Source organism: Toxorhynchites rutilus, chromosome 3, assembly GCF_029784135.1.
Source record: "Toxorhynchites rutilus septentrionalis strain SRP chromosome 3, ASM2978413v1, whole genome shotgun sequence".
NCBI classification, from domain to species: Eukaryota; Metazoa; Arthropoda; class Insecta; order Diptera; family Culicidae; genus Toxorhynchites; species Toxorhynchites rutilus.
The window spans coordinates 160216485-160242509 of NC_073746.1; the positions used below are offsets into that span (position 1 = coordinate 160216485).

Consider the following 26025-nt stretch of genomic DNA (forward strand, 5'->3'; position numbering starts at 1 on the left):
TTTGCAACCCGAAACATCGGACTATTTTTACTATCAGTAACAATAATGGAAATCTCATAGAAACTATTCCGCTAAACGGTCCAACTTACCCCCAAAAGACAATAAAGGGTGTGTCACATCAAATTGCATCACGGAAAAAAACGCTGTAAAAATTCGCCCAGTAGACCGATCCTTTTGAAAATTTTAGACAGTAAAATGAAAACTATTAAACAACTTTTGGCATTTTTTTTTATTCATACTTCGAGCCCAAGCCCGTATGCTCGCACCTTCCTCTTTACCCCGTCCATAAGGTTCTGTACAACGTCAGGTTGTAGTTTTTTTTAACAGAAATCCATTTTCTCTTGAAGTCCGCCTCCTGAACACATTTGACAACTTTTGGGTTCTTCTGGAGGGCTTGCTTCATAATCGCCCAATATTTCTTTATTGGGCGAAGCTCCGGCGCGTTGGGCGGGTTCATTTCCTTTGGCACGAAGGTGACCCCGTTGGCTTCGTACCACTCCAACACGTCCTTTGAATAGTGGCACGAAGCGAGATCCGGCCAGAAGATGGTCGGGCCCTCGTGCTGCTTCAATAGTGGTAGTAAGCGCTTCTGTAGGCACTCCTTAAGGTAATCCTGCCCGTTTACCGTGCCGGTCATCACGAAGGGGGGCGCTCCACTTTCCGCAAGAGCAGATCGCTTGCCACACCATGTACTTTTTGGCAAACTTGGATAGTTTCTGCTTGCGAATCTCCTCCGGAACGCTGAATTTGTCCTCTGCGGAGAAGAACAACAGGCCCGGCAGCTGACGAAAGTCCGCTTTGACGTAGGTTTCGTCGTCCATTACCAGGCAATGCGGCTTCGTCAGCATTTCGGTGTACAGCTTCCGGGCTCGCGTCTTCCCCACCATGTTCTGCCTTTCGTCGCGGTTAGGAGCCTTCTGAACCTTGTATGTACGCAGGCCCTCCCGCTGCTTGGTCCGCTGGACGAATGAACTTGACAAATTCAGCTTATTGGCGACATCCCGGACCGAACTTCTCGAATCATGTCTAAACTGCTTAATTACGCGCTTGTGATCTTTTTCACTGACGGAGCATCCATTTTTGCCGTTCTTCACCTTCCGGTCGATGGTTAGGTTCTTGAAGTATCGTTTTAGTACTCTGCTGACCGTGGATTGGACGATTCCCAGCATCTTATCGATGTCCCGATGTGACAACTCCGGATTCTCGAAATGAGTGCGCAGGATTAATTCACGACGCTCTTTTTCGTTCGACGACATTTTTCCAAATTTACGAAAAATTTACAGTGAAGCATGGCCAACGTGATCGAAAGCTGAAGATATAATTCCTAAAAATTAAATTTCTACAGCGTTTTTTCCGTGATGCAATTTGATGTGACACACCCTTTATTTTATAATTCAACTCGACAAGATAAACATATCCAGCTCTGTTAATGCTGAAAAAGCTACGGAGGGGGAAGGAAAGGGATGAAACAAAACGTATTCATAAAAAAAGTTTTGAAAAACTGGAAATCCCTGGAGTTTTTAAAAAAATCTTCTGTCAAAAAAGTGGAAGAGTCTGTACCTAGGTACAGCAATTTTTTTTTAATGAAGCTCTTTTAATTCGTGAAAGACGGCCTCGAATCGTAATTTGCCAAGGCTGGACGAGTGCGATGGGTGAGACATGTTGCAAGATTACCGGACAGCAGAACTGCTAACATAGTGTTCGCATCGAATCCGGTGGGGACAGGGAGAAAAGGAGCCCTACAGTGTTAATGCATTATAAAATAATATCCGAAGGGATATTGACTCTATATCAGGTTTGATCTATGGAAGCGCCCTTCAAGCTCAAAAGAAACGTGTACCTGTCACCACTTTCCGACGTCGTCCTCCATCAGTTTGGTGGGACAAGGAGTGTTCAAAGGTCTGCCTTGAAAAATCATCCGCTTTTAAAAAATTCAGGAAAACTGGACAAGATTAAATTCAACTTGTTGAAGAATCTTCCCGACTTGGCAAAACAGCGTTTGCTGAACTGAACTATAAAACCTTCATGAATTATGTGGAATTCATAAATTAAACAGGAGGGCTGATAGATACTGCAGCCTTAGAATTTTATTTAGATGTAAACATATAATGACAACTTTTATACAATGAATAAAATTGACATTGCAAAAAAAACAAGTTTCTGGAGCTGAATATTATCCCGCATGACTGGAGACAAGTGAGAGTGATAGCCATACGAAAACCCAACTTGGGGCTTGCGATCATAATTCGTATAGGCCGATTCCAATGTTATCCTGTATTCGTAAATTGTTAGAGAAAATTATTCTACTTCGTTTGGACAAGTGTCTTGAAACGAACAATTTGCTGTCAAATACGCAGTTTGGCTTCCGCCGAGGTAAAGGGACGAATGATTGTCTCGCGCTGCTATCTTCTGAAATCCAAATCGCATTTGCTCGCAAAGAACAAATGGCATCCATTTTTCTCGATATCAAAGTGGCATTTGATTCAGTTTCCATGGAAATTCTCTCAGAGAAGCTTCATAATCGTGGACTTTCACCAGTTCTGAATAATTTCCTGTACAATTTACTGTCAGTAAAGCACATGATTTTTTCTCATGGCAGCCTGAAATCTTCTCGTTACAGTTTTATGGGCCTACCGCAAGGCTCCTGCCTAAGCCCCCTCTTTTACAGTTTTTACGTCAATGATATGGATGATTGTCTAACTAGAAACTGCACGCTGAGACAACTTGCAGACGATGGAGTTATATCCATCACGGGTACTAATCCCGCCGTTCTGCAAAAATCCTCGCAAGATACCCTGAACAACCTGTTCACGTTGGCTCTCAAGCTGGGTATCGAATTCTCTACGGAGAATTCTGTAGCAAATGCTCACAGATTTCTCATCCGTTGCAAGATCATGAATCCATTGGTGATTGATAACTTCGAAAATCTACTCCAACTGACTCCTCAGTCAAGTTTTATGTCTTTATACCATGAGTACCTTACCCACGACGTACACCCTTCACCAGGCATCTCCAACCAAGTTTGCTTCCCATACTTCTGCAATTCCTCTGTCATTTTTGATCTGTCCATGCGACAAAAAATCCATGGAATCCCAGATCACCTACACTCCGATTCTATTCCGCCGATATTTTCGGCAGAATATGGGAAAGTTAGATCTGATAAAATGTTTTTTACTGACGGTTCATACATAAACGGGTCCACTGACATCGGCATCTTCAATGAAAATTCCAGTGCCTCTTTCAAACTCAAAGATCCGTGTTCCGTGTATGTCGCTGAACTGGGTGCGATATACTACGCACTAGGGATCATTGAAACATTGCCCATCGAACATTATTTTACTTTTTCAGACAGTCTCAGCTCAATAGAGGCAATCCGCTCAATGAAAGTTGATAAACGCTCATCTTATTTCCTAACAAGAATAAGACATCTATTGAGTCCATCTTCAGAAGGCACACTTTTTGAAAGGCAAATTGCTTATAATTAATTTTTCCACATTCCTCGCCAGCACACGCTCGTAAGTTGGCAGCGCATGTAAAGTGAAGATGAGTTTGGTCGTTGGTTACACACGATTATCCCTAAGGTCTCGACGAGAGCATGGTTCAAAGGATCGAATGTAGGTCGTGATTTCATTCGCGTGATATCTCGGCTTATGTCCAATCACTACAACCTAATCGCGCATCTTTATTGCATTGGGCTCGCAGTAAACAATCTTTGCGATTGTGGCGATGTACCACGACATCGAGCATGTTGTCTGGTCGTGTATCCGGTTCCATGCTGCCTGCTCTCAGCTCACCAGAGCATTGAGGGCACAAGGCAGACAATCGGATATCCCCGTCCGGGATATCCTTAATAGCCGTGATTCTGATCTTCTGCCCCATCTATACCTGTTCCTCAGAAACGCCGATGTCAACGTTTAATGATGTTTCCTCCGTTGTGTCCCAGTAGCATATACCTTCTATCCGATTGATAAACTTTTACTTTATCGCGGCAATACATCCGAAGGGATAAATACATTAGTTTCGTAACCTACCGTAACAGTATTTTTGAAACTTATATTCTAGTTCCGCTTTCGTTTTCCTTCGGAGAGAGAAAAAAACGTGAGAGAAATTGAAATTTTTGAAGAAAATTGAGATCTTTTGGCACTAGTTGTGCATCGACTTTTCTTATGATCAAACATCAATTAAAACATGACGGAAGATCTCGTGAAAGATATTGCATTCACGAGCTCTCTCAAACTTAAATGTGGTTTCACAAATAGATGCAATGCTGCCGCAAAAAATGATCGAGAATTGGACTTCCTCCTAGTCAGCTGAAAGGGAAACAATATTCGATAAAAAAAACAAAAATGTATCCTTCTACTAAATATAAAATCAAGAAAATTAACACAATTTATCCGTATTTTATTTCAATATAGAGATCTATGCCTATATGGAAAAATGTATAAAAAAAGTACTAAAGACAAACCAGCAATTCAGTTATGTAAATTTTCCAAAGATATTTTAGCACTATAAAATAGTGATAAACATTTTTCATAGTGCTGAACATGTTTTTGTGTCGTGTGATGTCGAAGAAAGAGTCTTGTAGGTGCGATATTTTATTGACGTAATTTCTGTGTTGGGGTGTAAGTTCAAGGCTTCAAAAATGAGAGCGTTACGTTGGAGGTGCAAGGCTTCGACCGTTAATATCTCTTTGCCGGCTGAACGGAGTGGTATGATAGTCACTTAATTCGTGAGATAAAATACCTAAAAGTTATGTGTTTCTTACTCATTGTCCCAAAAAATTGTTTCAATAGTTTCAAAATTTCTTTGAAAACAGATCACCGAAAGCACAAAAATATGTATATAAGCGAGTGTAAGCTCGGAAATCCACTTAGTTATGATTATGCAGTGTTTAAAACATGTTCTCCCTGCCACCCGAAACACCGTGCTCTCCCTGACCAATCCCGTTTCTGTTTTGCTATCGATCTGAACGAATGTTCTAGTGAAAAACGACGTATCAATAACAATTTTAAACAAAGCAACTATCCTATCGAAACCACGAATTGTCCCATTGGAGATGGACACTGAGAACAACACGGAATGTTTCATCACGAGAAAATAAGCGGAACGGAAATAATCGCAGAGAAAAAATCGTAATGTCTCAAAAAGCCTGCTTTTGCCACACGGCAAAAGGTCAATTTTTCTTAATAAATAATTTCTTCGCAATTAAATTTATTCTGATTATATTTATAACGAGGTCATCCTGTGTTTCACTGATTGCCCAGTTAGTTTGAAACATAAGAGATTATCCTTTAGTAAGGTCAGACCAAGCTTCAGCGAGCGATATCATTAATTGCAATTCAAAAAAAAAAAATTCTTAAGAAATTTCCACACTCATAGGAGTTTAGGTATGTTACATTAATAAAAAAAAAACATTTCGGTTTTTTTCCGTGTGACATTCATTCTCTGCGGTTATTTCCCTTGCTATTATTTTCTTTGCGATTTTATACGGGAATCAATATTTCACTATGTCAAAAAAACCGCATTGCTTCATAAAAGCAGCAGTGCTAATATTGAATGTTTACGCAATCGATCGTCTTTAGTTACATCAATCTCACGCCTTACGCCAACAATATTGTCATGACTTGAACACAAGCCTTCATAATTTGTTTAACAAAACGATGGAAGCTAGGAAAACCCTCATTTTTGAGAAATTGTAACTTTTGAATCGCATAACCGATCTGCGATTTCTTAAGTGAAGTTATTTTTACAAAATTTGAATTACCACTTCTAGGCATTCGTTTCCTTAAAAAAATTATGGGTGGGTTATATCTATGATATAACCGCAAGGTTGACGTAGAACTACCTTAGCTTAGCAATCATTTGTGTGTATTGATTAAAACTTTTTGATTGAATGAAACAATTTCCGAATCCAATTGATTTCAATACATTTTCTTTGTGAGAAAAAAGATTGTATAATGCCATGTAAGGTCAATTCATGCAATAGATTACGTTCTTCGTTACAAGTAAATTTAATGACAGACCTTTCACGTTTCGTATAATGACATCTTGGTTTCAGTCAGAACAAAAATGCCCCCGATTTGCATGTATTTGCAAAGCCGATTTCCCCAGACACCTTGGTTTAGATCTCTTTATAAGGTAAGCACATTTCAGTCGGAACAAAAATACACCTGACCTGCATGAATTTGCAATGCCAATTTCCTCAGACACCTTGGTTCTGAAGTCTGTGTTGGGGAAATACATTTCAGTTGGAACTAGTGATCCCCGATAATCGTTCGATTAATCGATTAATCGAATACTTCCTACAGAAATCGACAATTAATCGAACGAATACTGCACAATCAATAATCGAAGCGAGCGAATCGGCAATTTATTATGAGGCGATTAATCGTATCGAATAACAAACTGTTGAAAACTATTCGATTAGCTGATGAACGATTAATTTCAAAAATCGAGGATCACTAGTTGGAACAAAAATGCCCTCGACATGCATGTATTTGCATTGCCAATTTCCCCACGCTCCCCAGAGCTTTAACTTCTATATTAGTCACCGCTATATCCTATACTAAATTTTCTCACCTTTCAAATGGAAGCTACACAATCCTCCTACGCAACGTTCTTTTTGAAGTAGTGCTAGTTTAAATCAACAGAACTCGAAACAAGAAATAAGTTTAATAACTCTGTCATTGTTGAAATTCGAACATGGAAGGATTTTATTCATCAAAGATGATAACAAATATCTTCTATCACATTTTGAAATATTCCGGATATTTTATGTGAGAAAGGTGTTCTCTGACCATCAAGGGATGAACCAAAATTTATATTTTATATTCAAAAGAGAAAAACTTATATGTATACAAAACACATTAAATTTTTTTCACTCGATTAGGATAAATGGTGTTGTTTTTTTCCGATGTTGGGTGCAGGTAGTAAATTCAAATCGATTTTTCTACATGAAAACCACATAGAATCAAGACGAGTTTAGGTATGTTGAAAAGCCCCAAGTCTCTAGTTGCTAATAATACCATAAGGCGTTCAAATTATTCAAATTTTTATGTTATTTTAACGATTTCCTCCAAAGAGAAATTACTATCATGATTAGTCCGAAAAATGATCATGGTTTGTCCGGTTTTAAAAATCACCAATTTTGAACGAACATATACGAATTCTCAAATAAATGTTGCATTTCTCGTTGTGCTGAGTTTACTGTCATCATATTGATCCCTTCATAATTTAGGTTTTTTTCACAGAATATTGCCTTTTCTTGGACATTTTAAAGGTGAACAGCACTCATACCAGAGAAACTTTATTTCTGCTACACCCAAAATTAATTTTTTAGCACATGTTTTGGCATCCCGACTTATTACATTGAATGAGCTCAAAAATAACAGAAAATGTGCTACTCTCAAATACTGGTATAGCATTCGTATAATATTAGGCTGTCAAAAAAGTCCTGCGGTATTTCCGCGAGGTGTCGTTGTAAGCGCGTAGTTCTAGTTGTATTCATTGTATCGAGTCATACTATAGCTTGTTGGAAAGGTATTTTTGCGCGCTATAATATAGTGTTTGACAGTGTTTTGTTTGGTTAAGTCGTTCGTGAGTTATAGTGTCGCAAATATGGAGCAAAATAAAGAGAAAATCCGACATATTTTACAGTACTACTATGACAAAGGCAAAAATACATCTCAAGCTGCCAATAAAATTTGTGCAGTTTATGGACGCGATACAGTTTCCATTTCCACCGCACAACGATGGTTTCAACCTTTTCGTTCTGGTGTAGAGGTCGTCGAAGATGCGCCACGCTCCGGAAGGCCTGTCGTCGAAAATTGCGACAAAATCGCTGAATTAGCCGAGAAAGACCGGCATAGTAGCAGCCGTAGCATCGGCCAAGAGCTGGGGATAAGTCATCAAACCGTTATTAACCATTTGAAGAAGCTTGGATTCACAAAGAAGCTCAATGTATGGGTGCCACACACGTTGACGTAAAAAAACATCTTTGACCGTATCGACGCATGTGAATCGCTGCTGAATCGCAAAAAAAATCGACCCGTTTCTGAAGCGGATGGTGACTGGCGATGAAAAGTGGGTCACTTACGACAACATGAAGCGCAAACGGTCGTGGTCGAAACCCGCTGAAGACGGTGGCCAAGCCCTCATTAACGGCCAGGAAGGTTCTGCTGTGTGTTTGGTGGGATTGTCAAGGAATAATCTATTATGAGCTGCTTCCCTATAGCCAAACGCTCAATTCGGACCTGTACTGCCAACAACTGGACCGCTTGAAGGTAGCACTCATGAAGAAGAGGCCATCTTTGATAAACAGAGACCGCATTGTCTTCCATCAGGACAACGCCAGGCCACACACTTCTTTGGTGACGCGCCAGAAGCTCCGGGAGCTCGGATGGGAGGTTCTTTTGCATCCGCCGTATAGTCCGGACCTTGCACCAAGTGACTACCACCTGTTTTTGTCCATGGTGAACGAGCTAGGTAGTCAGAAGTTAGCCACAAAAGAGGCCTGTGAAAATTGGCTATCCGAGTTTTTTTGCCAATAAGGAAGCAAGCTTCTATAACCGAGGTATTATGAAGTTGGCATCTCGTTGGGAACAAGTCATCGAACAAAACGGCGCATATTTGACTTAAAACAGATGATTGTAACTAATTTTATGAACAAATGAAAATGCAAAAAAAGTACCGCAGGACTTTTTTGACAGCCTAATATATATGGTATTGCATTATAAGATGAATATGAGCGAGCGAAATAAGAATAATTTGCAAACAAGCACGTATTAAAGATTGTTGCATACTTTAGTACATACAAGGGCAGTCCGATAAGTACTTAGCCTACAAAAAAACAGGAAGTGGGTTATATCTATGGTATAACCGCAAGGGTGACGTAGGACTATCGTTGATTTAGAGATCATTTGTTTGAAATTGAATTTGAATTCATTCTGAATGAATGAATATTTGGGGAACTTCGAAAACGAGAGCGTTACGTTGTAGGCACAAGGTTTTATGCATCCAATATTGGATACGGAAATATCCTACTGATGGGGAAGAATAATCTTCAGAAGCTATCCTGTTAATTGCGATTGATTGAAAAATCACAAAACCAAATGTATTTGGGCACAGTGTTACATGGATAGAAAACATTAAAATAAACTCTTTCACATGAATGTATTTTTAAATTCCCAGAGGAACTGGCAGATTATATTCAGTAACGATTAGATATTTCCACATTTTCCTCGATACTGGAATTAGAGGGGAATGAACTCTCTGAGCTCGGAACTTTCGGCGACTGAGCAATAATCGATTGCGGGCGCATACAATATTGGATACGGAAATATCCTACTGATGGGGAAGAATAATCTTCAGAAGCTATTCTGTTAATTGCGCTTGATTGAAAAATCATAAAACCAAATGTATTTGGTCACAGTGTTACATGGATAGAAAACATTAAAATAAACTCTTTCACATGAATGTAATTTTAAATTCCCAGAGGAACTGGCAGATTATTTTCAGTAACGATTGGTTATTTCCACATTTTCCTCGATACTGGAAGCCCATCAGTGGTTTATGCTAACTCGATAACCACCTAACCACGATTAATAGCACTTGATTGAAACATATTTGGTCACAGTGTTACATGGATAGAAAACATTCAAATAAACTGTTTTACATGAATGTATTTTTAAATTCCTAGAGGAACTGGCAGATTTTTTTCCGGATCTTTCTCGATGCTGAATGGCATCCAAACGGAAAGAATTCCGCGCGTGTGTGTGTGTGTGTGTGTGTAGCGGCTGCTTCGAGATCTTCCCGGGGAACCGTTTGTGGCATCACTTTCCTTCTGATGGATTCTCTTCTGGCCTAAGGTGCACAAACAGGCTCTTGGTGACACCGTTCATCCGCGCTTATGATAAATGAAGAGCTTCACCACAACAGCGACAACATGCTCCAATCGCTGTTCAATTAGAACTGAGTGGATTTCCGAGCGGCGCTCGCTTATATACCGATTGGTGATTTCAATAGCCTTTTTTGAAAGCAAATTTAAGACTATTGAAACAAGTTTTTGGATCAGAAAGTAACAAGTATAGAACGCGTAGACATTTTATCTTTCGAATGAAGTGTTTATCATACCATTTCGTTCAGTTGTTTAAGAGCTATTAACACTCAAAATCTCGGTCTCCGGCGTAACGCTTTCGTTTTCGAAACTTTGATTTTACACCCCGGTATAGAAATGAAAGACGTAGTCCTACGTCAAAAAAATTTGGGAAAAAGTAGCGATTCATTTCTCAGCATAGTCTCCTTTTAGCTCGATACACTTGACCAGCGATGCTCCAATTTCCAAGGTCTGCAAAGTAAGCCTCCGTGGCGGCGATAACTTTTCATTCGACTCAAATTTCTGCCCGGCGAGCGACTTTTTCAAGTTTGGGAACAAAAAAAGTCGCACGGTGCCAAATCTGCAAAATACGGTGGACGGATACGGACACGCCCGCTTCCACACACGGTCAACGAAATTACGAGTCTGATTCGGCTGAAATTTTGACAGTAACCGTTTACGAGAATGACACCGTTTGAATTTTTTTTGTACAATCCTAAGCTGACGTTCAGTCTGAGAAAAAGAGATGTCTGCTCCCATCAAGCAAACATTTTAAAGCTTTTGAAAAAGGTGCTTTTATTTATTCAGCACACGAAAAAGCTTTTTTTCTGCCACAGATGAAATATTTTCTGTCAACGCTAGTTTGGGTGTAGTCCTGAAAAGAACTGATAATTTACTACTTGGTAAAACTGTAGAAACTGTAGAAACACTCTTCGACCAAAGTGGAGCACAAAAAAAGACATTGTTGTTGCTGCTGAGGATGCTACTTCGTTTGTTTCTTTTCCAGAGACTTCAAACGCTCGCAGTTCATTCGCCTCTAACCTTGAAAAAGGCTCTTTTAGGAAACTAGTGCTTACTCTAACTATCGACATCGAGAAAGACCATTTGGAAGTCTCGCTACCGCTGCCTTCCGGTCGCTAGCTAGATGACTGATGAGTCTTGGCTAATAAATCACAGTTTTCGTTTCTCTTTAGGTACTGACCAGTGAGTGTTATGCAAAAATACACAAGCAATCTCCACCCGACGACATGAATCCCGACGCTTTGTAGCATTCAGTTGAGTTCCTCATTGGATTTGGAATTGCGAACCAAACCCTATCGCTGCAGTTGATTGCTCACTCGCAGTAGCGTGACTGTGTAATAGAAGTTGCAAATGCTCTGCTCTGCCAAAATCAGTCATAAACCAGGGATGCAAATTTCAATCAAAACCCGTTCGCAACAAATATAGTTATTAACGTGAACAATATTTCATAAAAATCTGTCCAGTTTCCTGAATTAACACTCTTACTAAAAGATGTATTCGTACATCAAAAGAACAAACTGATGCTCTTCTGAACGAATAGGGGGGAAACCATGTAACCTTACTAGTACAATTCCATGTTGTTGATTACTTTTGACGATTCCGTAGAAATGTGTTATATTGGTACTCCGTTCAACGAAACCCCACAAAAATATTCCAGTGGATTGATGTCAGGGCTGTTTGGCGACCAAAGTTTTTTCTCCCAAAATTCTGAAACATTTTCTATGAGCCTTTTCTGTGGATTTTAGCGTTATGAGCTAAAGCTCAGTTTTGTTGGAAGATGAAATGACGGATAGCAGCCGACTTCTTCATTCATGGTACCGTAACACTCTTCGCAGCATTCAAATGAACAACAGATGTCACCTTTAATCCTTGTTCGAAAAATATGAGGAAATCGCTGGACACCACGCAAAGGATCATAACGTGAGTCGAAAACTCACACATAACGATTGGAAACTTATTACGGATGATCCTGGATATTTTTTACTCATCAGAGGCAATCATGAACTACAAAGACCGCATTGGCGTTTTAACGAATCATTTTTCAGATATTTCAATGAATTCAAGAATTGAATTCCGCACTGTGGGAACCACTGAAATGACGCATGAAAACAATATCACAACAAATCCTCCAACTCGAACACCGCAGACAACTGGGGATCTAAGCTGCGCTAAATTCGATTCAGCCAAATTTTTGCCAGTCGTTAAGATTCCTGCCACGGACCGATAACGGCAAAGTTGCCTGGGTAATTCAATAATGTTCTCTCTCCTCTGTTGCGCAAAGATCGAGACAAGGGGCACCACTTTTTTGCTCGGAGGGTTTCCGAACGTTTGATGGATAGTTCCGAAAGAAATGCCATGCCATCTCGTAACTGCATATTAAGGGAAAGTGTCAAGAAAGAGTGCCTTCACACACACACACACACACACACACAGCCACAGTCACACATAGCCGTTCACATTCGGTTCGGGTAGAGGCAGGGTAAGTGAGGGAGAGAGAAAGAAAAACAAGATGGATGGGGAAATTCTGAAGTGCTTAATGGCGTTTTTTGTGGGGAAAAAAGCGCTGAGTCTAGAATATTTCAGGGGTGGTGGTTATCCTTTCCTTCGGAATGACAAAGTTTACATCGGCATCTCAATCAACGAACGGGATGGATTCATATATTTTTGTGATGGGGAAGGGACTACTCTTCTAATATGCGATTGGACAGTGGCACACCATACAGACCGATGCATGCTGATTAGCAAATCAATCGTGAAAAATATGATTCCAAATCCGCTGACATCGGTACAACATGTCACGAATCAGTCGCAGTGATGAATAATGTATGGTTAAAATCCTGCTATGAGCTATCAGCTATGCAACATCGACCTCTCGCCACGTACATGTCATCTTGCCAAATACGAGAGGCGTGATCCCCGCATCATGTCGAAAAAAAAGACAGTGATCAAATAAATTATGCACAACTTTGTTCCATCGCACTACATTGACTGGCTTTGGCGCTGTGTGAACCGACAGCACGAATTCACACATGTCCCTTTTTATGTGAGCAATGGAGAAAAGAATTATTCAACAATGTATGGTATGTATTCCGCTCGAGAACATTTGCCACAGCGAAACTTTTCTACGTGCAAAACGTGTGATGACACATCCGAAGTCTCAGTTTCAACGCTCACCCGGGCTAACATTCAAAAGCATCCATCGGATGTGGTAAAACATTCAATTCTTGTACCTCATGAGGAATACTAGGAAATCAAGTTCTATACATGGTAAAATTAAGCTCAGCTTGCTTCCGCATTTAATACGCGCGAATAAACAAGGGGAGCTGAATACAACAGCCAAGCTGCTGGAGTTAACATTATTCCACCCTTTTTGTATTTCACTCGGAGCCATTTTAAAATGATTTGTAAACAATCTGAGCTGACGTGGTCGATAAATAAGCCTCCGTCCTGGGAGGCCATACGCGTCGTAGAACATTGACGAGGCGAAACAATAACAATCCCTGCGGTGTCAAATCAAATGATTTTTAGTCCCGAAGTCATTGTCGCCCAAACTTGCTCCCGTGCTAAAAGTAAATTTTAATATGTCGCCATCACCGATAAACTGACACGCCACAATGTGTGTAGGCAACCCCAGGCAACCCCCATTGGGATTTTCATTTTCCCGGAAAGGAGGGAAACGCATGCAAAATGGTAATCGTATTAGGCACCCTCGCCTAATGACCCAACTTTGGTCCGTTCGCCGGAAGCCACAATCAATGTCCCCCGGAAGGGAAACAAGCTGCTGTGACGGATTCCAGTTTTCCGGTTGTATTTAATAAGAAATCAGTCGGGTGGAAGTGGGCGGGGCTTGCTCGATTGCGGGTCCTGTCTCGGATGGACGCTACACGCACACGCTTAGGCCATAACAGGAACTCCATATTAATTTTATGCGTTCCAAAATGACCCCTTTTTGTGGGGATGTTAATTCACCCCTATGTTTGAGTGATTCCAGAAACACAAGGCATCATCAGCTAGATGTAGACTAAGCAGGATCAGTACGCGATTTTGGGGCGGCGTAAGATTCTAACTTAAATTTGTTCTAAAACATATTATTTTATGCGCAGAATTTAGAAAATGTATACTAAAACAGTTTAAGTATCAGTTTCGTAATAGGGAGGAACGTATTTGTAGTAATCGAATCAACCGAGTATATTAAACTGTAGATTAGTCTTCCGCTAACTGGACTTTGTTCAACTGGATTTAACTTTAACAAGGCGTGCGTTAACTGCAGCCCATTAATGTATCAATAATAGATTTCATATTCATTTTGATGTTTTGCTTGATTGCAGCCATTCCATGCAAATGCACTATAGTGGTTCTTTGATTTTCGAGAAAATTTCTAGTTTGAAGCCAATGAGCTAGTCTTCTTTGAAAACGAAATACACTTGCGAAAAAATGGATTTTGTTTTCGTAATTATTAATTGTATTTGTTTTTTAAAGTTTTCATGGTCTCGGAACCAAGAGCGCTATATTTTTTGTTTTCTTGAAAGCTGAGTTTTTTTTACACAATAATAATAATAAGAAATATGTTCTTTTCCGTTTTTGAGTTATGATTTTTCGAAGTACTCGATTTAAATATTCGTTCAATATTCATATGCGACTAGACTTAATCTCTGGAACTAGAATCTCATTATTTCGCAAGTATAATATAAACTAGCTCATTGGATTCAATTTAATATGTCGATTATGTGAATCGGTCCAGTAGTTTAAAAGCTTTTTTTTTTTTTTTTTTCTGTATTATAGTGACTTTCAACGCTTCTGGTTGGTTCGTCACTTTTACCTTCCATTTTGAAAGAATGTCGGGAGTGAGAATTGAACTCGTGATCTTGAGCGTGAGAAGTATGGATGTTACCTCCACGCCAGATCGGCTCCTCATAGTTTAAAAGCTATGAATTTATGAAAAAGTCATTTTTGGAAAAAAGAGGAAAAAATGATTTTTCAAACCATTGGTTGACTTTGAAAAATCATAACTAAGTTTTTGAAAAACAAATGTAAAGGGTTGTATCTAGGACACGACCGCATATTTTCGACGTAGAACTACGCAATTATATAATGCAATCCACTTGTTTACCACTTCGAATATTATTTTAGAATGCATCGAAATTTTTGAGATATATTATGTTTTTCGTTACAAATAAATTTGATGACCGTCCTTTTACGTTTGATATGATGCCTAGGACTATCAAAATATGTGAACGGAAGAATTTTCAAACGATCCTTATAATTTCCCTCAGAAATGATTGTACATCTCATGTTTACGTAGTTCTCGAACTGCGAAAGTTCATCACCTCTAGTATCCGAAATGATGATTTTCCCAGGCTTCTCAATTTAAAAGTACGTTTTAGGGAAACATATTCCGGTCTGCACAACGACAAACGAGTACAAAAGTACTCAACTCCAAAAAATACCCCCGACTTGCATGTATTTGCAAAGCGGATTCCCCCAGGCACATTGATTTTGAAGTCCGTGTTAGTTAAACCGTAAATCGGGCCAATCAAAACGAGGCAGTTAGTGCGTTTAGATAACGCTTGACATTTTACAGTTATTAAATTGTTCATCTCATGGAAAATAACACTTTACCAATTGTGATAGACGCGTAGAAATATTTCCTATCAATTGATGCAAACATCTTTCCGATCTGTTAAGAAATGAGTTTTAAGCATTCGAAATACGGGTACACCCGAAGTTAATTTTTAGCACATGTTCTGGCATCCCGATTTATTACATTGATAACATGAAATGTTCTACTCCCCAATATATGTATATCATTTGTATAATATATATGCTAGAGCCAATATGAGGGAGCGAAACAGGAGACACATTTAAATGAAAGCATATGAAAGCTTTTCGTATAGTTTGCCAAATACACGGCCCAGACAGAGAAAGATATATTCTCGTTCATGTTCTTCTTTATCGTCTTAGAAAACACCTTCCAACTTCATTTTATGATGAGGTGTAATATTATCACACTCCTTTATAATAGCGCTGGCAGTGGTCGTGGTCGTGTAAAGTATCTGCATTCCAGCCGGCCTTGGTTCGATCCCCATTGACGTCGTATGGACCTTTTTTTTGCACAACCCCAAATGAAAAGAGAAAAAAAAGAAAGAGATGTCTGCACGCATACATACAAACCATTTTTAAGCTTTTAAAATAGCTCATTATTTGCGCATTTGACTCTCATGCACAGGAAATGGCATCTTTTCTGCCAAAGATGACATGTTTTCTGCCAACGCTAGTTTGAGTGTAGGGTTAGCACACAAATCGACAGAACAAATGTATGAGAAAAAAGGAAGTTTTTCCAATTTTCAGGAATTTAGACCGTTTAGAGATTAGCAAATTGTAATGTATAGCATATTAAACAAATCATAGAGAATCTCCGATTCGATTGGTATGCAAATCATGAGATTTCGTTCACAATGAAAATAGTTATTAACGTTAACTTCATTTCATAAAAACGTGACCTGTTTTCTGATTTGGCACCCTTCCTGAAAGACGTAGTTCTGCTTAAAAAATGAGTGAGTTATATCTGTGACATAATCGCAAGGTTGACGTGGGACTACCGTTGGCTTGGTGATCTTTTGTTTGTTATTGATTGAATGAAACAAACAATTCAATTAAATCCAACATATTTGAAGTGTAAGTAAAAAAATTTAACAAACGCCACGTAATGTAAGGCACCTTTGTTTAGATGTGTTAAGGAACACATTTTGGTGGGAGCAAAACTTGCATGTATTTGCAAAGCGGATTCTCCCAGGTACATCGATTTTGAAGTCTGTGCTTGGGAAACCGTAAATCGGGCCAATCCAAACGAGGCAGTCAGGACGTTGAGATAACACTTGACATTTCACAGTTATTCAATTGTTTATCTCATGAAAAATAACATTTCATTCGTTGTGATGCGTACAAATATTTCCTACCAATTGATGCAAACACCTTTCCGATCAATTAAGAAATGTTCGAGTTATAAGCATTCAAAATCTCTCATTTTTTCCTGCATGTTCCGTGTTTGGGTTTTCCTTTCACCTCCATATACTCCGGTTAGATGTAGTCACACGTTATAAAAAAAAAGAAAAAGTTGATTTTTCGGACCTAAAATGGAAATGGGCATCCTATAAAAAAACCGGGTCTAATATTTTGGGATACTAACGAAACTACCACTTTTCACGGAAATCTGAGAACCACTATATCGTTTTGGCATGGAATGACTATTTTGCTGTTTGGCCGGAATATCAGAAAAGGGAGCACAAAGTAATTTTTATTGATAACAATGCTCTGTCACACCAGCTGCTCAATTGTGATCAACTACCGCATGCTGCTTATTCACTTCCCACAAATTTTGTTCTGTGTATTAATATGCTAATGGTACGCTAATTGCGTTTTTAATGACGATTTCATTTTCTTAACACTAGAACTACCGAAACCGTCAATTTGACGGATTTCAAATTTCATGGCCCAAATTAGGCATATTGAGGTTTCAGGGTGCAATAAATGTTTCTATGGTGGTTAGACTCTCCACCCCCCTCTCTAAGGGTGGGGTGCCATACAAATGAAACACAAATTTCTGCATCACTGGAGAATTAATCCAGCAAATGTAACCAAATTTTGCATGTGAAGATTTTAAAGTACCCTGTTTTCTTCCATTCATTGAATTTTAGCATCAAGTACGTCTCGTCTTTCATTATGAGTACGAAAAGAAGTTTTTAACTTCTTTCGCCGGAAAGAAGTTTTCACCGGAAAGAAGTTTTTCACCAGCACCTCAAGCTACTCTTTCTGGGTGATTACCTGGTGCTCAGATGCGGCCGGTCTCGTCTGACGCTTCCGCATAAAAATGTCCATTTTGGCCTGATTCTTCTGCACCGTTTGGCCGGTTGCTTCGATCCTCCGGCTTAAGGAGCGGCGAAGAGCATGCTTCTCAGTATACTTTTAAGACTTATTTGGCATAAAAATCTAAATAAAGTACAGGTCGGACTCGATTATATACAGACTCGATTATATGTGATTCGATAATATAAAATTTTGGACTCGACTATATACAGCTTGGATTTTTTTTATATTTCAAATATGGCTTATTTCAAGAAGAGATGTAACCTTTCAACGTTAAGGTGAAGTTTAAGTGGCTATTACATGTACAGTGGGGTAAAAATCTTGATTTTTGAAGATTTTGCTTGAATTTTCGCCAGGAATTGGTTATATCGATATTGCAGCCAAATTAAGAAAGATATAATTTGGGCTCCAAAGAACAAATTGTAAAGCGGTTAAAGAACTTCAATTTAATTGATAGAAACAATCTAGTTTAATATAATTTTTTAGGATAAAATTAATAATAACACATAAAAAAATATTAACTTTTAAGTTTTTCACTTTCAAAATTATATTAAAATCCACTAATATAGTTTTTACACTACTATATCCTGTACTAAATTTTCTAATTTTTCAAATGAAACCATCAGAATCATCTTCCGTAGCTTACTTTTTATTGTAGAGCCAGTTTGAGGCAACAGAGTCCGAAACAAAAAAAAAGAGTTCTATAACTCTGTCATTGTTGAAATTCGAACATATGCATAGGAGGATTTTTTTCACCAAATATGATCGTTCTTCTTGATCACCTTCTGAGAGAATCTGGATAATTTTTTTTCATGTGAGAAAGGTGTTTTCTGACTTTAAGGGAATGAATCAAAAATAAAATTCCTCTTTTATTTTTAGAAAACGAAAAATACATGCAGAAAAAAACAAATTTTTTTTTTTTGAGTCGATTATATACAGTGAAAAGAAATCAAAAACTGTATATAATCGAGTCCGCGCTGTACTTATAAACAATGACGCAAGTAATACTACGTTGAGACGGCGATGTTTCTTCAGGAATGACCATTAACCCTTTCACTACGGCAGTGTGCTCCGTCGGAGTGCTACCGCTGAACAGAGCACTGCGCCGGAAAGTATGCATATCGCGCTGGTGTGATCGATGTGCAGTATCACTCTGATGTCGACGCTCGTAGCGAAAGGATAAAAGAAAATGCCTCTGGAACTCAAAAACAGTTATGGAACGAAATTCTAATGAAGTTTTTTTTTCAATTCAATGACACAAAATTCTGATAATTCCTCGTGGCGAACTTTTTAACATATGAATTCCCGGAACCCTTTTGACATAATGTGATTCTCCTTCCAGCTTCAAGAGCAGCAATACATGAGCACCATCAAATAATAATTATGCTGCACTGTGTACTAAACAGACTCGATTCGATCAACAACTTTCGCGCTGCTTAACGACTCGCTTTCCTGGAAGTGCCAACAATGAACAGATTAAAGTTCCAGTTTAAATTTCATAAACAGATAAAGAGATTTCCCGGCAATTGTAATTTATCCCAATTTGATTACTTTGTCTCCTTCGCCGCCCCGGAACGGCTGCCTCGCCATTTCCATCTCGATAAAATCTGAGCCGCGCTTTTCGTTTTTTTTTCTTTTCCAGCACCGACCGGATGAACCCAACACGGAGACGATGGGTACATATGGACCATTTCACACATCTGCATCGGAAGGGAACACGAAGCGCGGCTTCAGGACAACGATGTTCTTGTTTCTTCGCATCGTTTCTTGCAGCCGATAACCATGCAGTCGTGAAGTTTAAACAAGATCTCGTTGTATGGGGCGGGAAAACAAACAAACAAAACGAGATTTGTTTGCGCGGCAATACAACAGCGTCTTGTGTTCCATAACCGGCGCGCGCGCCTTTATTGGTCATGTACAACACGCCAGAGAAGCAGCAGCAACAGGAGCAATGTAATAACGTGATTTCGATCCGCCATAAACACAATTTCGCGTCCCTGCAACCTAGTTTCGTTGCTCAAGGATGGAAAGGACCGGATCTGTAATTTTGAAGCCATTCTAGAACATCACTCTCGGGGGAGATTCACAGTATGATGTGACTTTTCCCATGTTTACCACTGAGTGCGGTGTCAAAGCTCACCCCGTAACTCATAAAAACATGGAACGAAAAAAGCCTCGATTTGTCTCCACGTGTGATAGATCCGAATGATAATTTACCGCGTGAGAACACGTGATCAAGATTGTATCTTTATTAACAGCTACAAAGAGGGTGACACCCCCGCGCCAGTGGAAAATGAAGCGAAAACAAGTAAAGGCTGTATACTTACATGGAAGAAGCCACCAATCCTGCTATGCTTATTTGCTCAGCGTGTCAACCGCGACCAAAATATGCTGCGTTCGGTAACGACATATGGGCCAACAGTGAAGACGTTTTTTGATCTATAGCGAGATTGGAAAAAAAGGAGAGACACGAAAATAAATAAATATAAATTGCTGTGAGTAAAGAATTTGAATTGGACGAGCGTCTGCTGTAAAGACAACAGAGATGTTTTTCTTACAACGAAAGAAAATGGAAATCCTACCCACGCTGCTTTGCACTTGGAACGATTTCAACTATAGTTTCCCAGATCAGTTATTGTTAGTGCAATGCTACATATTTCAACATTTGAAACAACTACAACCCTGGCAGAGCTCTGTACACATCTCCCGTGCAGAGATGCCAGATTTAGGGAAATATCCGTAGATCATCCTATGTTTTCGTTCTACGTTGTCTACTTGGCCACATATTCACGCTGCGAAGGGTATGCTGTGTATTTGGTGCGACCAGGTCGGATTTACCATCTCTGGAAAATGGTATCGAGTTCAATTTATGCGATTGAGTCGAGCGCTGCATAAAAAGTGGCCACAATAAAAAACAGAGGCCCAAAAAGTGATTTTACAGCATGACAACGCTCCACCTCATGTTGCTTAACCCGTTGAAAGCTACTGGGAAATACTCAATCGGGAAGTCCTACTCAACCCTCATATTATTCTGCCCGATTCTGTATCCAGACGGACATTTAGTTCGGAAGTGACATTTAGATCAAATTTGAATTTGCCATTCCCTCCATTTCGATCGTTTTGTTTGATATTCGAAAACAAAACAGCTCGAACAGGGAATATTCGAGTTCAAAATAATTTCAATCGAAAAAGGGAATAAAATTTGTCAATAAGGTCGATTCGATCGAAATACATAATCGGGGTGATTATTTGTTCCGTTCGCTGGCATAACACATAAAAAAATGGGTCGATTCGAAGACCCATTTCGCTCTTTTTCAACCCATCAATGTCGAAGCTATTGCAAATATTTTTTGACGAAAGCCATTGGTGTAATTAAAGAAAACCAAATGTTTAAGAATTATTTTGATGTAAATGATGAAAAATTGAAAAATCGTTGAACAAAAACATTGGCCAAAGCCTGCATTTTTGTTCCTGTAGAAGGCTCAATCCAATGATTTTTTCCCTGCATCACAATATGTGATCTTTTATCAAAGTAATACTATAAAGTTTACATATTTTTGTATTTTATTAGGTACTAGCTGACCCGGCAAACTTCGACCCGCTCGAAATTTATTTTTGGTTATCACATCCACGTTTTCTTACTAAGCGCACTTTCATGGGTCTAATCGCAGAACTGTTCATTGATTGATCTTCTAATCTACCCTTTAAAATTAATTTTTACTATAAAATTTCAGTACTTCTACCAAAACTCAACATTATAATATCAGATTATTTTTAGACACAATTCTCGTGCAAGATTTTTCATCCACTTGCAAATAACATGTTTCTCCGTTACATAGAATAAATGTTTCATACAAAAAATATGATAGAATAAAGACAACCCTAAATCGAGCAATTCCCTTCTCGAGTTTTGCTCTTATCAACAGATTCCTGCTATCCATTTTTATTTATATAGATAGAAGACGATATAGGAGTGCGTTTTATCGCATTAAAATCCATTTCCACTTTCGAACGAAGATCAATTTCGTTACCGCAAACATCAAATGGACTAACAACGCTTGTCAATATGTAATTGTAGAAAACATGCGAATTGTTTTTTTTGAATTTTCCCATTTTCCTTCAAAGTTTTCCGAAAATTTTCAATTGTCATGTTTGCTTGGAATATATTCGGTTGGAATACGTGCATTATTTTTATGGGACCCACTCTCCTTTCCAGAGGAGGAAATGGTGTCATTCCATCATAGAAACATTTCTCATACCCAAAAACCCTCACATATCAAATTTGGCTTCATTTGTTTCATAAGTTCTCGAGTTAAGCAGAAATTTGTGTTTCATTTGTATGGCATTCCCCATGCCCTTAGAGAGGGGTTAAGTGTGTCGAACCACCATAGAAACATTTCGTGCCTCCTAAAACCTCCACATGCCAAATATGGTTCAATTTGCTTGATTAGTTCTCGAGTTATGCAGGAATTTGTGTTTCATTTGTATGGGAGCCCCCCCCCCCCTTAGAGGAGTGGGAGGAGTGTTGAACTACCTTATAAATGTTTCTTGCCCCATAAAACCACCACATACCAAATTTGATTCCGTTTGCTTGATTAGTTTTCGAGTTATGCAGAAATTTGTGTTTCATTTGTATGGCAGCTAGCCCTTAGAGAGGGGGGTGGAGTGTCTAATCATCGTATAAATATTTATCACACCATAAAACCTCCACGTGCCAAATTTGGTTTCATTTGTTTGATTAATTCTCGAGTAATGTAGAAATTTGTGTTTCATTTGTATGGTAGCCCCCACTTAGAGAGGGGGGAAGGGTCTCGAACTATCATAAGAACCTTCCCTGAACCCAAAAACCCCTACATACCAGTTTTCATGTCGATCGGTTCAGTAGTTTCCGAGTCCCTAAGAATCTGACAGACAGATTGAAATCCATTTTTGTATATATATAGATTGTTATTTGTTAGACTATGTTTGGTTATGATCTTTCCGCTCATAGTTGCTTAAAACCGTATTTGATGCCCAATAAAGTTATTGATGTTAATGAGTTAAAACAACTTTGTGCAAATGGTATTGAGCTATTTCAAGGTCAATCTTTATCTTCTTATCGGTCATTATCCATCAAATTGGTTAATTCCTGTGATGTTATTGGCATTTTCGGTGACGAGACCACCTTTGCGAGGTACATTTTATTTTTAATTGACAGTTATACTACATCCCATTATAAGATGAAGTCGTCTTCACAATGTTTCGCCAATGAACCCGGTCCATGGCTGCGGTTCTTCAATCCCGGGCTACAACAATTCTTCCCAAGTCCTGCTCCACCTGGCCCAACCACTTCGCTCTCTGGGTTCCTCTTCTACAGAGAGGTACGTCTTTAACCCTTTAGCCTACGATTTAATTTCCAAAGGAGCGGACCAAATACAAACGCTTCGATGGCTCACGCATCGAGTGATTCCACTGCCCTGCTGAGCGTTCTAGCGCTCGCGATTTAGAATCGATGTTGTAGTGTTTGGCACAGTCGTTTCATCTCGAGTGTGACTCGATGTTAAGGGTTAACATCAAAAGTACCTCTTATCTTCCATGCTCATATTTTTTGTTTGTACCGAGTTCCGTTATCTAATATTCATAGCACCTCCGTATTCACCAGGGCTGTGGAGTCGGAGAAAAATTTCCCGACTCCGACTTCAACTCCGACCCTTCCCCCCTATGTCCACATTTTAATCTGTACCAGAGGGGTTAAAAATCTTTCTCATCTGCCCTTTTTGGTCCAAAAATTTGTACCATCAAAAATATTCATTGTAGAAATTTAGCATGAAAAAATACTCACTTATTTACTACAAATACTACATTTACATTTGCAAGTCCTTCGTGTGTTTTATAATGCTTATACATAGATTTTTTATAATCAAGACTACGTACTAGCATGAATTAAAATTTAAAAAATCGCTCCAAGCGATACTGCGGCGTAAAAGTCATCATGTATCTTAATGTTAATGTTGCTTTGTTCGAATGTAAGAAAATTTCACACGCGGAAAAAATCTGAAACCAATCTGTACTTTTTGACGAAAATCTGTACTCTGTACCGTACAGAATCTATTCCAAAAATAAAGAAAAAATCTGTACCATTCCAGATAAATCTGTACGTGTGGTAACACTGACTCCGACTACGACTCCGACTCCAACTCCGACTCCTGCTAAAAAAATTGAAATAAATCGAAATAAGGTTTTTCATTACAACGTTCAATTTACGATTTTCTCTGATTGGATAATAGAAATAAACATCAAAATTTAGAATATATTTATAGAAAATAATTCACCCTTCTAAGCTCGTGTCGACTTCGAGTAATCGGCTTCCTGCCTTATTAACCTTAAAGTTAAGGAAAATGTTGGTATATACTAGTAAAAATATAGTTGAGAGTTTGGCTCCTTTAAAATAATGTACTTGAGCTTTTAAAAATAAATAAATTCAAATAAAATCACTCGTAAAAACAGAATTGCTTAAGGGAGTATTCTAGTCTAGAAATTTGAAAAAAAATAATTTTTTTTTCCTTCATATTTCTGTAGTTTAGACATTCAAGAATATACTCTAGAAAGGACATATCGAAAATCATATTATTTACCGAGTTAGAGCCATTTTTGTGATGCGGTATCTAACCTGGTACGGCCATAACAATGAACTTCAAACGCGTTTTTCTCGAAACTAGTTTTTTCAAACTGGCGTACACGATATCTCAAGTTGTACTGAACCGATTTATGTCAAATTTATATGAAAATAATCTGCATACATCTCTCTATCGCATGAACCAATAAAAAATTATAACTTTTTAATTTTACTATTTTGAAAAAATCGGTAAACGCAAAAAAAACGTTTTAAACAGCATTTTTGTTTTCAAACGGCCGCCATTTTGTTAAAACCCATGTTTTTGACTTGTCCGAGGTTCATGCCATAGCGACATCTTTACTGATTCAGAATCTGTTCGATTTTTTTGTTTCAGATAACCAGAAGGACTGGAATCGTGTACGCCATGGCACAACTTTTTTTTGAACACCCTCACTTCACCAGCATGTAACTATTCTAATTATGAATATTTTTTTTCCGTCCTATTTTTGTTTTATTGTTGAAAGATAGATAAACGAATAATGATATAATGGATAGTAAAAATATTCTTTGTTTTATTTTTACGGAGTTCGAAAAAACGTCCGTCAATGTTTCCGATATTTCTGATGTTTCACATCAATGTTTCCAATATGACCTATGTTTCACATAGTGCTTCCTTGGCCATCGTTAATTGGCTTTCGTTAAATGGAATATATCTGTCCTAACATGATCTTCTAAACTTAGGAACCTGGGAAAATCGTGCAGCCACTAGAAGCGAATGAACTTCCCAGTTTCAAGCAAATTCGAGATTCGAGAAGTATGTACACTTTTGGGATGTAAACTTCAGAGGGAAATGTAAAATAAAATAATCGTTTGATAATTTTTTTTTTATCTTTATTGGAAATATTTTCAGCCTTAGGCTGGTTCATCAAACGTTTGATAATTCTTCCGTACATATATTTTGTTCTAGTCATCATACCAAACGTAAAAGGTCCGTCCTTAAATTTACTTGTAACGAAGAACAATCAATCACAATAAATGAATTGACTTTACACGGCATTTGTTCATTTTTTTCACTCACAGAGCAAATATATTGAACTCAATTGAATTTGGAAACTGTTTCATTCAATCAAGAATTTAATCAATACAAACGAATGATTGATAAGCTAAGCTAGTTCCACGTGAACCTTGCGGTTATATCATAGATATAACCCACTAATTTTTTTTAATTTTTTTTTTCAAATTTCTAGAGTAGAATACTGCCTTAAGGCTTTCAATTAGCGACTTCAGCAGTCCTGGAAAATGTGGCTTCTGCAAAGTTGTCGCTAAGGAAACGTTTTTATCCTTATACGTGCGAAGTTTTACGAAGCAAAGTGTGAAGTGACTCATCTATCAAGACTTAAAAAATATTTCTATCCCATATTTAACAATATAGTACTTCTGAATATAGCTGGGCATAAGGTTTTTCTGGGGTGTTATTTGATGACTATATACACATCAAACTTTGATGAATTAATAGATAATAACTATTTGTACTACTATTACTACTACTACTGTAAGCTATTTTCCGTATATACTTCTGAGATACAATTTCATTTTATGATGTGGTGTAATATTCTTGTGCATTGGTATAACAGCACCAGTTGTTAAGTGGATAACGTGGTTGTGTGGAACA

General features: G+C 38.4%; 1 protein-coding gene and 1 long non-coding RNA gene across 9 annotated transcripts in view; one reads left to right on the forward strand and one right to left on the reverse strand.

The window, feature by feature from the left end:
- LOC129777670 (uncharacterized) overlaps window positions 1–20271 on the forward strand; it is a 90004-nt gene extending 69733 nt beyond the window's left edge. Inside the window, exon 3 of the long non-coding RNA XR_008743277.1 lies at window positions 19401–20271. This is a non-coding gene — a long non-coding RNA (uncharacterized LOC129777670). The remainder of the gene's footprint in view (window positions 1–19400) is intronic.
- Window positions 1–26025, reverse strand: part of LOC129777669 (tyrosine-protein phosphatase Lar) — a 403848-nt gene that overhangs the window by 328299 nt on the left and 49524 nt on the right. For all 8 annotated transcript variants that reach the window (XM_055784076.1, XM_055784077.1, XM_055784079.1 and 5 more), the window contains one exon: window positions 20086–20197. The gene's annotated coding sequence lies outside the window, so the exon portion shown is untranslated. The remainder of the gene's footprint in view (window positions 1–20085; window positions 20198–26025) is intronic.